We start from the raw sequence: 16912 nt of genomic DNA, 5'->3' as shown, positions 1-16912 counted from the left end.
TATCGTGGGCTTTTTAGTTGCTGTTTCAAGAGCTTGTTTTTCAAAGTGTTCCATGTAGAAGTTAGCTATGACTGGGCTGAGAGGGCTCCCCATAGCTACTCCATCTTTCTGTTCATAGAACTCATTGTCCCACTGAAAGTAGCTGGTGGTGAGGCAATGGTGAAACAGAGCCGTGATGTCTTCTGGGAACCTCTGGTTGATGAGTGTCTTGGTGTCTGCAACTGGGACCATGGTAAATAGAGACACCACATCAAAGCTGATCGGTTTGTCGTTGGTATTTAGCTTGAGATTGCTGATTTTTTCAATGAAGTGGGCTGAGTCCTTGATGTAGTGTGTTGTGAGCCCAATGTGGCTTTGTAACTGTGCAGCAAGGAATTTTGCTAAGTCGTACGTGGGGGATCCAATGGCACTCACGATGGGTCTGAGTGGGGTGGAGTCCTTATGGGAGTTTATGGGAGTCCATAAAGCCTGGGTGGAAGGGCTTCCAATTTACGTAGCTGCTGTCGTATATCAAAGTTGACTGAGGAGTTCTTAATCAGAGTGTTGGTTTTTCTGGTTATTTTCGCTATATTCGCTATAATTACTTGGCCACAGTTTCCATCTACGAAATATTGAAAGGTATGGTGCAATGGAAAGGATCCAAGCTTTTGAACCACTGCCTAAATTCAGATGCTGTTGTGTGCTTTAGTTTTCTAAAAAAAGCCCAAATCAAGTTGATAGCTATGTTTAGGAAAGCAGACCTGCATAACATAGCCCTCCACATAATTATTCAGACAAAATTTCTCTTGGCTTCACTGGATTGTTTTAAATATGCCTAGGACTGCGGTCTTAAATTGCCTATATTTAAGTCATTGACTTAACTACCGTTCTGTAGGCTGCAGTTGGTGGTTTCCGATGGGAAATGCCATTTGTTACAAAGACTCCCCATAAGGAGTTGAAGCAACAATTCATTAAGGTTGGCCAGGTATTTTTCTCTTGCACTTTTGAAGGAAAGGTAGCAATTTTGTTTGAAATGGGTTTTATTTTTTAAAAACTGCAGTTGAAATACTGCTTACAATATTTCCCATACAGTCCTGTGTCTTTCTTTCTCTCTCTTAATAAATGTAGTAACTTTCCGTTCTGATGCGTCATGATGCAGACGGGCAGATCTGTGCGTCACTGGCCAATTTGTACAGAGAAAAGGCCAAGGAGAGGCTTTCTTCCCAGCTGAGTCATGCCTCCTGCATTGGCTCACTTTCATTCAAACGAAAGTTTAACTGTTTAACTTTTACCGCAGCATTTCTCATCCCTGGGGATCGGGACCCATGGGGGGGGGGGGGGTTCGCAAGAGGGTTTCACAGAGGTCACCAAAGACCATCAGAAAATATAAATTTCTGTTGATCGCAGGATCTCCTTTGGCAGAGAAGGCTGAAGATCTCACTGCTTGTCCTTCTCTTCCTTTTTGGAAACAGACGGTGAATCCTCCCACCAAAAGCCCTCCTCCGCTATGATTGGCTGGCCTCTCAGCTGGCCTCTCGGCCAAGGGGGGGGGGGGCTGTTTCTGACACTCCAAGCAGGAAGGGGAGAGCAGGTATGCTTGGCGCTTGGCAGCGTGGTGTGCATGTGTGGATGTGCGGGACTGTGGCGCAGCTGGCTGAGTGTCAGCTGCATCAAGATCACTTCTGACCAAAAGGTCATGAGTTCGAAGCCAGCCCGGGTCGGAGTGAGCTTCCGACCAATTGTGTAGCTTGTTGTTGACCTTTGCAACCCGAAAGACAGTTGCATCTGTCAAGTAGGAAAATTAGGTACCACCTATGTGTGGGGAGGCTAATTTGACTAATTTACGAGGCCCTAAAAAGACTCCAGCAAAGCACTCCAGCAAAAGCATGCGGGGATCATAGAATCATAGAATCAAAGAGTTGGAAGAGACCTCATGGGCCATCCAGTCCAACCCCAATCTGCCAAGAAGCAGGAATATTGACCCTTGATCATTTTAGTCGCCCTCCTCTGGACACATTCCAGCTTGTCAATATCTCTCTTGAATTGTGGTGCCCAGAATTGGACACAATATTCCAGGTGTGGTCTAACCAAGGCAGAATAGAGGGGTAGCATGACTTCCCTAGACACTATGCTCCTATTGATGCAGGCCAAAATCCCATTGGCTTTTTTTGCCGCCACATCATATTGTTGGCTCATGGGGAATGCGGAAGTACTTCATCAGTGTCGCAGATGGACGATGAAAGCGACAGCTCCCCTGGCGGCGTGAAAAGTTAAATAGCCTCTGACTGTCTGTCTATATTTGTTGTGTGTCTTTGGCATTGAATGTTTGCCATATATGTGTACATTGTAATCTGCCCTGAGTCCCCTGCGGGGTGAGAAGGGCGGAATATAAATACTGTAAATAAAATAAATAATGAGGGAAAGCATGCGCGACTGGAGGGAGGGTCGTGCCAGCGAGTCCCTTGGAGGCATGGGGGTTCTGTGTGGGAAGTTTGGCCCAATTCTATCATTGGTGGAGTTCAGAATGCTCTCTGATTGTAGGTGAACTCCACCAGTGTTCACGTTTGGGCATAATGAGTATTCATGACAAGTTTGAGTCTACAGTGCTCTCTGTATGTAGGTGTACTACAATTCCAACTCCAAAACTCAAGGTCAATGCCCACCAGCCCCTTCCAGTATTTTCTATTGGTCATGGGAGTTCTGTGTGCCAAGTTTGGTTCCATTTCATTGCTGGTGGAGTTCATAATGTTCTTGGATTGTAGGTGAACTATAAATCCCAGCAACTACAACTCCCAAATGACAAAATCAATCTCCCTCCCCAACCCCACCAGTAATCAAATTTGGGCCAAATTTGGTCCAGTGAATGAAAATACATCCTGCATATCATAATTTTACATTATGATTCATAACAGTAGCCAAATTACAGTTATGAAGTAGCAATGAAAATAGTGTTATGGTTGGGGGTCACCACAACATGAGGAAGTGTATTAAGAGATCACGGCATTAGGAAGATTGAGAACCAGTGCTATTGAGGATACAGGAAACAGTACAATAATTCATCAGAGGGCTTGGGGTGTTGTAAGGTAAATGTCGAGAGATTTGACCATGTGAGTTCAGTATGCCAATTTTGGTTCAATCCCATCATTGGTGGAGTTCAGAATGTTCTTTGATTGTAGGTGAGGTATCATTCCCAGCAACTTCCAAATGACAAAAGCAATCCCCCCCTCCCAACCCTACCAGTATACAAATTTGGGCATATTGGATATTTGTGCCAAATGTGTTCCAGTGAATGAAAACACATTGTGCATATCAGATATTTACATTACGATTCATAACAGCAGCACAATTACAGTTATGAAGTAGCAATGAAAATAATGTTATGGTTGGGGGTCACCACAACATGAGGAAGTATATTAAATGGTTCGCTGCATTAAAAGGTTGAGAAACACTGCTTTACCAGGTTATAATAATGGCTGCATCCTTCTGTATAAGAAATAGGAGAGCATGCCTTTGGTTCAGGGGTGGAAATTGTGGACCGTATATGTCCTTTGGGTGGCTGCAGTTTGGACTTTGACATAGAATCATAGAATCAAAGAGTTGGAAGAGACCTCATGGGCCATCCAGTCCAACCTCCTGCCAAGAAGCAGGAATATTGCATTCAAATCACCCTCGACAGATGGTCATCCAGCCCCTGTTTAAAAGCTTCCAAAGAAGGAGCCTCCACCACACTCCAGGGCAGAGAGTTCCACTGCTGAACGGCTCTCACAGTCAGGAAGTTCTTCCTCATGTTCAGATGGAATCTCCTTTCTTGTAGTTTGAAGCCATTGTTCCGCGTCCTAGTCTCCAGGGAAGCAGAAAGCAAGCTTGCTCCCTCCTCCCTGTGGCTTCCTCTCACATATTTATACATGGCTATCATATCTCCTCTCAGCCTTCTCTTCTTCAGGCTAAACATGCCCAGCTCCTTAAGCCGCTCCTCATAGGGCTTGTTCTCCAGACCCTTGATCATTTTAGTCACACTCCTCTGGACACATTCCAGCTTGTCAACATCGCCCTTCAATTGTGGTGCTCAGAATTGGACAGTATTCAAGATGTGGTCTAACCAAGACAGAATAGAGGGGTAGCATTACTTCCCTAGATCTAGACACTATGCTCCTATTGATGCAGGCCAAAATCCCATTGGCTTTTTTTGCCGCCACATCACATTGTTGGCTCATGTTTAACTTGTTGTCCATGAGGACTCCAAGATGTTATTTATCTCCTAATGTTTGGCTCAAAGTTCAGCCAAAATGCATATGCCTAATATATATACAATGAGAAGGGGACCTTGGTGTTGCTGGTCTGTTGTAGTGTGACAAAGACTTCACATAAAAGGGAAGGATGCTGATTTATTTCATTCTGGCTTATTGCCCTTGGAAAACTATAAATCCTTAAGGGAAGGTGCTGTGTTCGACAGCACCCCTAATTTCTCCCTCTCATATTTTTCACCAAAAATATTACACGTAGGTTTGGGAAGTTTTAAAATGCTATTGTAGGGCTACCGTGACCTTAGTAACTCCCCTTCCAAAAATGATAAAATAAGACCTAAAAGTGACCAGGCAGGAGGCCTTCCCAGAATGATCTGGCATTGCCAAGGGATGAATTGGTCATCCCTTGCAGGCCAGGCATGTGTTCTTCACTCACTGAGCAGGACTCCTAAATCATGCTTCTTCTCTCCTCAAAGTGCAAAGCAGACTGATAGATAATGCCTAAGCATTGAAGAAAGTCTAGGGGGTGCATCTATACTGTAGAATTAATGCATTTTGACACCACTTTAACTGCCATGGCTCAATGCCATGGAATCCTGGGAATTGTGGTTTGGTGAGGTGAGGGATTTGAGATCTTATTATGAAGCTTTTGGATTGGTATGGTGAAAAGACTGGATGACTTTGCAAAGATGAAATATCCTGACATTAGAGGGGGTAGACTTGAGAAGAGGCTGGCATGCCTACACCTGGTATGATAAAAAAAAGATAGAAAAGAATTTTTCAAATCATTACATAAGAGTAGGATTAATTAAAATCTGGGAAAGATATAAAGCGAGGTTCTACAGTAATACACCTCTTTGGGTGTCACCTTAAAAACTCTGGCATAGACACTGAGAACTGGGAAGCCCTGGCCCTTGAGCGCTCCAGCTGGAGGTCAGCTGTGACCAGCAGTGCTGCAGAATTTGAAGAGGCACGAATGGAGGGTGAAAGAGAGAAATGTGCCAGGAGGAAGGCGCGTCAAGCCAACCCCAACCGGGACCGCCTTCCACCTGGAAACCAATGCCCACACTGTGGAAGAATATGCAGAGCAAGAATAGGGCTCCACAGCCACATGCGGACCCACAAGGAAACCCATAATGGAAGACCATCTTACTCGTCCAATGAGGGATTGCCTAAATAAGTAAGTGGGTGTCACCATTGGAGGCTTTCCAAAGGAGGGAATTAGAGTGGCAGACATGGCCAACTTAATAATAATAATAATAATAATAATAATAATAATAATAATAATCTTTATTTATACCCCGCCACCATCTCCCCAGTGGGGACTCGGAGCGGCTTATATGGGGCCAAGCCCAGACAACATATTACAGCAATAAAATCAAACCATAAACAAAAACACATCAAAATACATTTTTTAAAAAATAAGTAACATTCTAAACACAATCACAATAATGATAACAATGGGCGGGCTACATATACAGAATAAAACAATTAAAAGGCTGTAATGAGATAAAAATAGGAGCAGGACATTTACGGGGAACTCAAAAAACACACAGAGTTGTGAGGCTAAACTTCCCATTTAGAGGGCGCGAGCTCCAATAGCAAAAAGAACATTGAGGGGTGCAAAATGTCATGGTGTGCACCTACTCACCAAAGGCGCAGTGGAAGAGCCAGGTTTTAAGGTTCTTTTTGAACATTTCTAGTGAAGGGGCTTTCCTGTTCTCTCCAGGCAAGGAGCTCCAAAGTCAGGGAGCCACAGAGGAGAAGGCTCTCTTCCTTGTACCCACAAGATGAGCTTGTGAGATTGGTAGGGGTGAGAGAAGAACCTCCCCGGAAGATCGAAGGGCCCGGGTTGGTACATGGAGAGAAATACGGTCACGAAGGTAGGCGGGTCCCAAACCGTTTAGGTGATATGTTGAAAAAAGCAAAAGGAAAATATGAATTGAAAGAGGAAAAAGAAATCAAACAGATGTTCAGCAATTTCTCATGGTTCCAACACAGGTAGGCCAAATAATTTTTTAAGAATGATAAAGACAAAGGTTTCGCAGAAAGAAATTTGTTTTGGGACAAAATTATGAAATCAAAAAGCAAAAAATCACTAAAATGTACAAAAAATTATTAGAATGGACTACAGAAACAGAACAGATAAAAGAATGCATGACTAAATGGGCAGCAAATATACCCCCCCATAAAATTAGAAAAATGGGAAAAAATGGAATCAGAGAATGAAATACACACATACGATTTGAGAGAAAACTGGTTTAAAATGATTTATAGATGGTATATTACGCCACAAACTATTTCAAAATGTTATAAAAATGCATCTAACCAGTGCTGGAAATGCAGACAACAAGTACTGGTAGGTATTTTTTTTCATACATGGCGGACCTGCTCAAAGGCCAAAAAATTCTGGAATAACATACATGGAGACATCCAAATGTTTTTACAAATCAAGATTCAAAAGGAACCAGAACATTTTTTTATTAGGAATGTTGGATCTAGACAACGATGTAGATAAAGAGATACTATTTAACTACCTGGCTATTGCTACAAGAATAGTATATGCGAAAAACTGGATGTCCAAAGAGACACCAAGAAAAGAAGAATGGTGAAACAAGATTCTGGAGATAATGAACAAGGACAAACTGACGTATTGGGTTTCTCCAAATCAGGGTCTACCCAAGAAACAAACAAACTAGTACCCAGTTAAGGAATACCTTGAACAAATGAACACATCACTTATAAAGAGAAAGGATCACAAGAGGACATATAGGGGACAAAGGGGAAGTAGAGGATTTTATCATTTAATTTTTTTTGTCGTGTCAGGAGCGACTTGACAAACTGCAAGTCGCTTCTGGTGTGAGAGAATTAGCCATCTGCAAGGACTTTGCCCAGGGGACGCCTGGATGATTTTGATGTTTTTATCATCCTTGTGGGAGGGTTCTCTCATGTCCCCGCATGAGGAGCTGGAGCTGATAGAGGGAGCTCATCCGCCTTGTCCCAGACTCGAACCTGCGACCTGTTGGTCTTCAGTCCTGCCGGCTGTCATTTTAAATGACAATATAGAAAAAAGAATAAACGACCACCAAAGATTAGATGGAAGTCAACCATTTTTTAAAAAAAATATTTTTTTTCTTTTGTCTTTCTTCTCTCTCCTATCATGTCCTACTTTCTTGTAACCAAAATGTTCCCTTGCTTTCGATATTAAGGGAAAATCTTCCTTTCACCTTTTTTTGGTTAAAATTATTGGTTTGTTTTTCATTATCATAAAAAAACTCATTAAAAAGATCTGTAAAACAACAACTCCAATGATTCTATAGCATTAAGCCGTGGTAGTTAATGTGATGTCAAACTGCATTAATTTTACAGTCTAGATAAGTGGTTTCCAACATGTGGTCTGTGGACCACCAGTGGTCCCCAAGAACTAAAATATGGTCCACAGCCTCACCGTTACTTCATTGTCTTGTCGAAGGCTGTCATGGCCGGAATCACTGGGTTTTTGTAGTATTTTTTGGGCTATATGGCCATGGTCTAGAGGCACTTTCTCCTGACGTTTCGCCTGCATCTATGGCAAGCATCCTCAGAGGTAGTGAGGTCTGTTGGAAGTAGGAAAATGGGTTTATGTATCTGTGGAATGACCAGAGTGGGACAAAGGAATTTTATCTGCTGGAGCTAGGTGTGAATGTTTCAACTGACTACCTTGATTAGCCAACAAATGCTTCGTTCAGCAAAGGACAAGAGGGATCCTCTCACCTCTGCAGGAGTCTACCGTATACCATGCAGCTGTGGACAAGTCTACATAGGGACCATCAAACGCAGCATTGCCCAAACACGAATCAAGGAACATGAAAAGCACTGCAGACTGATTCAACCAGAGAAGTCAGCCATAGCAGAGCACCTGATGAACCAACCTGGACACAGCATATTATTTGAGAACACAGAAATGCTGGACCACTCTCACAACCACCATGTCAGACTACACAGAGAAGCCATTGAAATCCACAAGCATGTGGACAATTTCAACAGAAAGGAAGAAACCATGAAAATGAACAAAATCTGGCTACCAGTATTATAAAACTCAAAAATCACAACAGCAAAACAACAGAGAGTAAACAATCAGGCACATCAAATCACCTCTCAACAAAAGATTCCCCCAGGCACTTCCAAACCATTAAATGCTAATGAAGGTGGTCAGTTGAAACATTCACACCTAGCTCCAGCAGACAACCCCGTTACTTCATTGTTGCAACAAGAGTGACAGGTCTCACAAAACCCTCTTAGAGTGCCGAGGCAGCAGGGTTGTCAGGAGGGGAGAGGCTGACTACCCACGAAAGGCGCCACAACAAGCCTCCTGACTACTGCTTCTCCTCCTCCTTCCTCCCCCTGAGTGGAGCCATTCCATGTGGCGCCATGTTGCGCCTTGGTGCCTTCGTTTTTAAGCCTGTTCCTGGAGTTACTTGGGGTGCTGATTCAGAAAATTGCACTGGATAGGCCACATCAGCTATAGATTATTAAATATGGTTTTCTGTTGATGAGCAGATGTCTACTGGATAGCATATGTTTTGAATCAGAAACTAGAGCTGATGTTGTCTATCCAATGCAATTTCCTGAATCAGTACCCGAAATAACCAATGTTGGAGAGTGGTCCTTGGTCAAGTGGTCCCTGATCAAAGTGGTCCCTGGTCAAAAAAAAGATTGGGAACCACTGTTCTAAAGAGACCATAAATGCATTGGATCGGGAGCTATTTCAATAAATAGGTTCTTGTGGGTTTTTTCGGGCTATAGAGCCATGTTCTAGAGGCATTTCTCCTGACGTTTCGCCTGCATCTATAGCAAGCATCCTCAGAGGTAGTGAGGTCTGTTGGAATTAGGACATTTCAATCAAATTTCAATCAAATTTTAACAGAGAGGAAAAAGCAGCCGGCACAGGAAGGATACTCCCATTATGCCAGAGTTTCTGTCTCTAATGAAAAAAGTGGATTTCTTTTCTTTTTTCCTCTTAAAAATCTTCTTCAATGATTCTTTTCCGCAAGCCTCATCCGTCCCACATAATTGAGGAAAAAGCTGATTTGCAAATATACGTAATCGTCCATGAGGTGGAATGGGGGATAGAATAGGAAGTTTTAAAACCAAGCTGTTCATTTCATGCTATTAATTGAAACCCTCTGGGAGATAATGTGTTCCTTCTCTTATCTGAGCCCTCTAAGCTGCTATTAAAATGATCCTTTCGAGCCCGCTTCTGGCCAATGAGCTCTGGATGAGATTAAGGCAGCAGCTAGAACAGAGCCGACCTGCTTTGCCTTTCTCTCCTCTTCCTGGGAGTCCCCATTGATTTTTCAAGGGAGTCAACATGGCATTTTATGGTGATTGTTATCTGCTTTTCTCCAATGTAAAATCTATTTTGGGATTCAGGAAAGATGGTTAAATGGAAGGTGGTAGATCAGGCATGGGCAAACTTAGGCCCTCCAGGTGTTTTGGATGTCAAAACACCTGGATGTCAAAACTCTGCCCCGGAGTGTGGTGGAGGCTCCTTCTTTGGAGGATTTTAAACAGAAGCTAGATGGCCATCTGTCAGGGGTGCTTTGAATGCAATATTCCTGCTTCTTGGCAGGGGGTTGGACTGGATGGCCCATGAGCTCTCTTCCAACTCTATGATTATGCTGGTATGGCTGTACCAGGAGCTTCAGCTTCATTTTCGTTCTATTGAGTGTTTGCACGCATTCCAAGGTTTCAGGCATTCTGCAAAGGTGACTTCCCTTGGTTTGCAATTATAGGGCCAATGACCCATCAATCATTGTTAAATTTTGTTTCCGCCCCTTTCCCCAGGGACCTGGGAGAAGAGGGAGCCATTTTTAGTTCAGTCTTACAGAAGGAAACTAAGCTAAATGACGTGGACCAGCTTCACCTGCAGAAAAGCTTCATTTCTTGAGAAATTCTGGGGAGAAAAGTCCCAAAGCTCTGGCTGGGAACTTACAGCCTCTCAGCCTTACAGCATCTGAGGGAAACAGCCCTAAAGTTTCTGAAGAAATTCCGAGGGAAAACGGTTTTACAGACCCAAAGAACTCCAGCTGGGGAATCTACAATCCTTGACTGGTAGGTCTACTTGGTGCCCAAGAAGCAGTTTGGATCCGGTAGTAGAACCCACATCAGCAAAGCCTAGATAGTAGACAGCCCGGGAGAGGTTAAAAATGGGTTTTCCTCTTAAAGAGAAGGAACAGTTAACAAAGCCAGTTGCCTGTCCCTTGTGGACAAGAATAAGAAAGCCACCAGTTGATTCAAAGCCTTGAAGCATTTGTTTGACTCATTGAAGATCTGAGAAGTATTTGTTTAATTTGTTCAATAATAAAGGACTTTATTAAACCTTTCAAGCCTCTAAGACTATTGTACAGGAAAATCCTTGAGGACCTCTCTTTCGAGGCGCCCTGGCTTCCCACTGGGCACAAAGTGCACGTCCTATTCAAAAGACAATTATTACAGGCCCAGCACGCGACAGAACAATGATTCTATGATTCTATGATTCAACTTTCACCATTCCTAACAGCCTCAGTCCCTTTCCTCCCCGCTCCCCCCCCCCCCCCGCCCCCAGCTGCTTAACAGGGAAGTTGTATGCTCCCTATACGCCGATCTGGTGAGCAACCTGGCTGCTGCCCGTTGGACTACTTGAAGCTTCGGAACAGTCTTCAAAGGCAACCCCATGTAGAGTGCATTGCAGTAATCTATTCAAGGTGTGACAAGAGCGGGGACCACCGTGGCCAAGATATGGGAGCAGCTGGTGCACCGGTTTCAATTGTGTGAATACTCTCCTGGCTACTGCCAAAACCTGTGGTTCCAGGCTCAGCAATGAATCCAGGATCACTCCCAAGCTGTGAACCTGAGCCTTCAGGGGAACCTGAGCCTTCGGGGGAAGGCTCAGGTTCACAGCATAGGATGTAACCCTATACCCTGTTCGGCCTTGTGACTGACCAGGAGTACTTCTGCCTTGTCTGGATTCAATTTCAATTTGTTCACTTTCATCCAGACCGTCACTGCCGCCAAGCACTGGTTCAGAACCTGAACAGCCTCCTTAGCAGCAGGTGGAAAGAAGTGATAGAGTTGGATGTCATCTGTGCACAGATGGCATCAAACTCCAAAACTCTGGATGATCTCCCCCAGTGGCTTCATGTAGATGTTAAACAACATGGGGGGCAATACCAAACCCTGCGAGACCCCACAGGATAAAGGCTGAGGGACCGAGCATGTGTCTTCCAACAACACCTGGGAGCAACCCTCTCGGAAGGACCAGAGCCACTGCAAAACAGTACCTCCAAGACCCATTTCTGCAAGGTGTCCCAGAAGGATACTGTGGACTACAGTATCAAAGGCCACTGAGAGGTCCAGGAAAACCATCAGGGACACACTTCCCCTGTCCAGTTCCCTGCGTAGATCGAGGCGACTAAGGCGACTAAGGCGACCAAGGCTGTTTCAGTTCCATGTCCTGGCCTAAAGCCAGACTGCGATGGATCCAGATAATCAGTTTCCTCCAAGAATACCTGGAGTTGTGAGCCACCACACATTCCACGACTTTGCCCAAAAAGGGGAGACTGGAAACTGGCTGAAAGTTGTGCGGGGTCCAGTCCAGTGATGGCTTTTTCAACAGCAATTTTATGACGGCCTCCCTTAGGCCGGCTAGAATCTTGTCTTCTTGCAAGGAGGCACTAACCACAAACTTTACCCACTCTGCCAAATATATCTGGAGTTCACTATACTGAGGAAAGAAGCTTGAGTTGATTTTAATAAGGATAATAGTGAAATCACACTATTCACACTGATGTATAATGCAGTTTGAAACTGCATTATATGGTCAGTATAGACTCAAATAATGCAGTTCAATCCAATCAAACTACATTATATGAGTCAACTCACATATGGCAGTGTAGATGCGGCTAGTTAAACCCTTGTGCTGGCAGGACTGAAGACCAACAGGTCGCAGGTTCAAATCTGGGGAGAGTGTGGGTGAGCCACCTCTATCAGCTCCAGCTCCCCATACATGGACATGAGAGAAGCCTCCCACAAGGATTATTTATTTATTTATTTTGTATCAAAAGCATTGCATAAATTAGTATAAAACCGATAAAAATAGAAGGAGTGCAGGTGGCTAAATATCTTCTGACCAAAAACGGGCAACAGCAATGGCATTGTCTGTAGCCTCCAACAATTCTTCCTCTGTACATGAGGCAGGGCATAGTGGACAAGCATACAGATGCGGAGTTGTCTGTTTTGCTCCACAGTCACATAAAATGTGGGATTCTTTTAGGTAGTGCCATTTTGCCAGGTTGTCTTTTGTTCAGCCCACGCCACTTCTGAGTTTGTTCAGGGACTTCCAAGTTGCCCATTCTTGGTTTGCCCCTGGAGGAAGACCCTCATTGAGGGCTATCCAGTTGGGGTTTCCTGGTTTAGCTGCCCAGAGGGATACCCTTGCTGTTGCTGGGGGGACGCCAAGAGGAGTGGTAGTTCTCCTAAAGCTTTCCCTTGATTTGAGTCTACTGGGAGGAGGCTGGTAGCCATGTAGTGTATGGCTTTCACAGTGTTCAACCTTATTTCTCTCACATTTAGCAGCAACTTCCTGTTGCACATCGGAGGGGGGGGGGGGGCAATGCCAGCTAGCTTGTAGAGTTTATCAACAGGTATAGGGTTAAGACATCCTGTGATTATTCTGCATGTTTCATTCAATGCTATGTTCACCTGCTTTGCGTTGGCAGACCTATGCCAAACAGGCCAGGCATACTCGGCAGTTGAGTAAGACAAGGCTAGGGCTGTTGTTCTTATTAATTTTGGGTCTGCGCCCCATGTGTTGCCAGTAAGTTTCCTCAGGATGTTATTGCATGCAGCTATTTTGTGCTTCATGTTCAAGCAGTGTTTCCTATATGCTAGTGTTCGATCTAAGGTGACACCGAGATATTTAGGATGGAAACAATGTTCAAGCACTTGACCTTCCCAGGTGACTTTCAATTTCCTGTTGGCTTCACAGTTGCGTAGGTGAAAAGCACATACTTGTGTCTTGGCAGGGTCAGGCTTCATCTGGTTGGCCTAACAACACAAGCAAAAGTCTTTGAAACAGTTGAAATCCAACTTACTAATGCCTTGAAAGATCTCTCCAGCTACTACAAAGATAACCAGCTGAAGCCCACAAGGATGGTAAAACATCAAAAAAATCTGGGTGTCTGGAAAATAATACAGGAAGCAATACAGAAAATACTGAAAAGTGACATCCCTTTCAAACCAGAATGTTATCTATTAGGACTAAGAAATGGGACAAGAACACTGATAAATTATTTACTTATCTAATAACAGCTGCCCGCATCCTTCTGGTGAGAGTATGGAGACAAAACAAAATACCAACAAAGGAAGAATGGATGGAAAAGGTACTGGACATTATGAACATGGACCACCTAACATACATATTGGCTTGTGCACGAAACACACCCATCAGAGCAACAGACTGGAATCCAGTTAAAGATTGGTTAAAGGAAAACAAGGTCAAGATATTGATATGACCAGATTAAATAGGAAGAGGAATTAGATCAACAACAAGTCAAAGTAATATGAGGAACGAGAAAAAAAAAGAAAAGAAAATAGGAAGAAAAGAGAAGAGGAGAGAAGAGTGAAGGAAAAGAAAGAAATGAAGGAATAATCAGAAGAAGTAGGAAAGGGGGAATGTAGGGAAAAATACAAAAAAAACCTGTACACAGAGAAAACCCCCTTGTGGTTATCCCCCCTAGAGGGAGATCAAAGAAGACTGCTAGGCTGGAAGAAATGGCCTACATACAGGACTTCAACCATCAAAACAGAAGGATCACGCCAACTAAGAACGAAAGAAGATCTAGCCAACGACTTCAACTCCTTTTCTTGGCTCCATTATTTCCAGCTAAGAGAGCATTTCAACAGAGACCAAAAAGGGGGCTTCATGGAAAAAGATACGTTATGGGAAAAGATCTTAAGAAAAGACAAGAAAAATATCACATCCATATACAATTTACTATTAGATTGGGCAACAGAACAAGAAAAAGTCAAGGAATGCATGATCAAGTGGGCAAGGAACATCGGCAGACCGATAAGTTTACATGAGTGGGAACAAATATGGACGAAAAAGATCAGGTATACCTACGCCATAGCACTAAAGGAAAACTGGTACAAAATGTTCCATCGCTGGTACATGACGCCCCAGAGACTGGGACAGATGTACAAAAAAGCAAGCAACAAGTGCTGGAAATGTGAAGATCAAGTAGGCCTTCTTCCTTCAAGTAGGCCTTCAACCTTCTTCCACCAATGGTGGTCATGCCCCATAGCCCAGAAGTATTGGAAAGGAGTAAATGAAACCTGCGAAAAAATCCTGAAAATTAGGATCAAAGAGAGAGCGGAGTGTTACCTATTAGGTATATTCAAAGAGGAATGGGAATTAGGCGTAAACGAAGATATACTGCTCACTTTTCTAACGACGGCCGCAAGAATAGTCTTTGCCAGGAAGTGGAAATTAAAAGAAATCCCAACGGAACAAGAATGGATGGACAAAATATTAGAGATAAGAGAAATGGATAGGCTAACTTATGCTCTGAAAGACTCTAACGGCCGTCCCTTAAAGAGGACGGACTGGAGCATACTAAACGGTTTTTTAGGAGAAGACAAGAAACATAGCGAGATGAGAGAAACCTAAACAAGAAATAACTTAGAGCCTAAAGGGATAGGCCTCAGATCGCACTAAGTTAAGAAGAAATCAAACCGAGAACGCGGTGAAAACGGAATAGGAAGTCACTCTTTTCCTCCCCCCCCTTCAACTTCCATGTCCCCTTAGCCCCTTTCCTCCCCCTCTTATCTTACCTCTTTTCCCATCCCCTCCTTCCCCCCCTCCTCAATCCCCCTCTTCCCCTCCCCCCTTCCCCTCCCCCCTCTGTCTTTTAAACTCTAATGTATAGTGAACCCCCTTTCCCTCTTTGTATCTACGCTGTACTTTGTATTTTGTATTATTCTGAAAAAGTATTCTAATAAAAATAATTTTTAAAAAAGGAAAGGGGGAATGTAGATAAAAGAAGAAGTAAAAGATCAGAAGAACAGAAGAAAAAAGGAAAGAAATAGGAAACTACTGACGCTCGCAAATAGGAATAGGAAAACTTGGAAGAACGGATTAAGTATATTTGTTAGGCCTGGGTAACAACGGAAAAATTTGTTTCTAAAATCGATTCGTTTTTTGGTTTTTTTTTGCGTTTCGATATTTAAAAGAATTCCGAATTTTTTTTTAAAAAAAGTTCGATATTTACGAAATTTCGTAAATGGTAAAAAAATTACAAAACAATAACGAAACAATAACGAAACAATACGAATCGATTCGTTAATGGCGGACGCGACCGCGCAATACGCTAAAAAACCTCCAAATGGGACAGGGGGAACTTCTGAAGCTTCCCTCTCCCTCTGTTGTTGACTGTTGGTGTGATATTATAATTGTTTTTCACTAATTAAACAAAAAACAACTATAAAACTTGCCCCAGACATGCGGAAATAATAACGAAACGACCTCAAACCAATAACGAAACGAATACATAACGAAATACGAAGCATTTACGAAACGTATTGAAAAATTCGTTTCGTTTTTAAGTTGCTCCAGAATGGTTCGTTATCGCTTCATTAACAAAAAAAATAACAAATTTTTAACGAATTACAAATTAACGAAACGAAACCGCCCAGCCCTAATATTTGTAGAATATCATGATAGAGAAGAGTGGAAGTTTTAACAACTCACTTGTTGCCATTTGTCTTGGCTGGTGTCTTTTTGTAAGCTGTTACTTGTGTGTGTGTTTTGTTTGTTTGTTTGTTGGTTGGTTGGCTGGTTTGTTTTTTCTTTTTCTTGTTCTTTCCTAATTTAACATTTGTGATTTTAATATTGTACTTTTGAAAACTTAATTAAAAACTATTAAAAACAACAACAAAACATCTGGGTGTCCCCTGGGCAACGTCCTTGCAGACGGCCAATTCTCTCACACCAGAAGTGACCTGAAGTTTCTCAAGTCGCTCCTGATATGAAAAAAAACCACCCTGTTGAGTGTTAGATAGATAGATACGTTTTATTGATTGGCCTATTGGCCGTATCAAAACATTTAACACATAACACATTTAACACATAACACATTTAACACATAGTCATACAACATACAACGCTCGGTATAAGAGAGGTTAAAATAAAAGAGGTTAAAATAAACAAACTGTTGGCAGATCCCGTTCAGGTCAAATATCTGTGTCACCTCCACAGTTTACCCCAATTGATTCTAAATGTGCAATTCTCAGCTGTGTTGCTTTGAATAGAAAAAGGGCTGTTTTGTGTGTTATTTTAGGATTTAATATGTGGATCCCAGTGTGTTTTGTGAATAATGTATGGTCCAAGGCAATGGCCTCTCTCTTTCTTATACAGCTCACAGTTGAACAGAACATGTGTGATATCCTCCACCTCTGATGCTCCGCAAATACAAACTCGATCATTGTATGGGACCTGATTAAACCTTCCGTGCTTGACCATTGAATCCAACTGCTCAAAACGAGCTCTGGTAAATACCCTCCTGAGGTGTTTTGGCATATCTGTTTTTAGATATCGAGCTGTTTGGAAGGTGTGTTTAAAGCGGCTTAACCATTTCAATGAGCCAGCTTTACTGAGAGTAGCAATGTCT

The sequence above is a fragment of the Anolis sagrei genome, chromosome X, assembly GCF_037176765.1.
Source record: "Anolis sagrei isolate rAnoSag1 chromosome X, rAnoSag1.mat, whole genome shotgun sequence".
Taxonomy (NCBI): domain Eukaryota; kingdom Metazoa; phylum Chordata; class Lepidosauria; order Squamata; family Dactyloidae; genus Anolis; species Anolis sagrei.
This window is presented reverse-complemented; position numbering follows the sequence as displayed.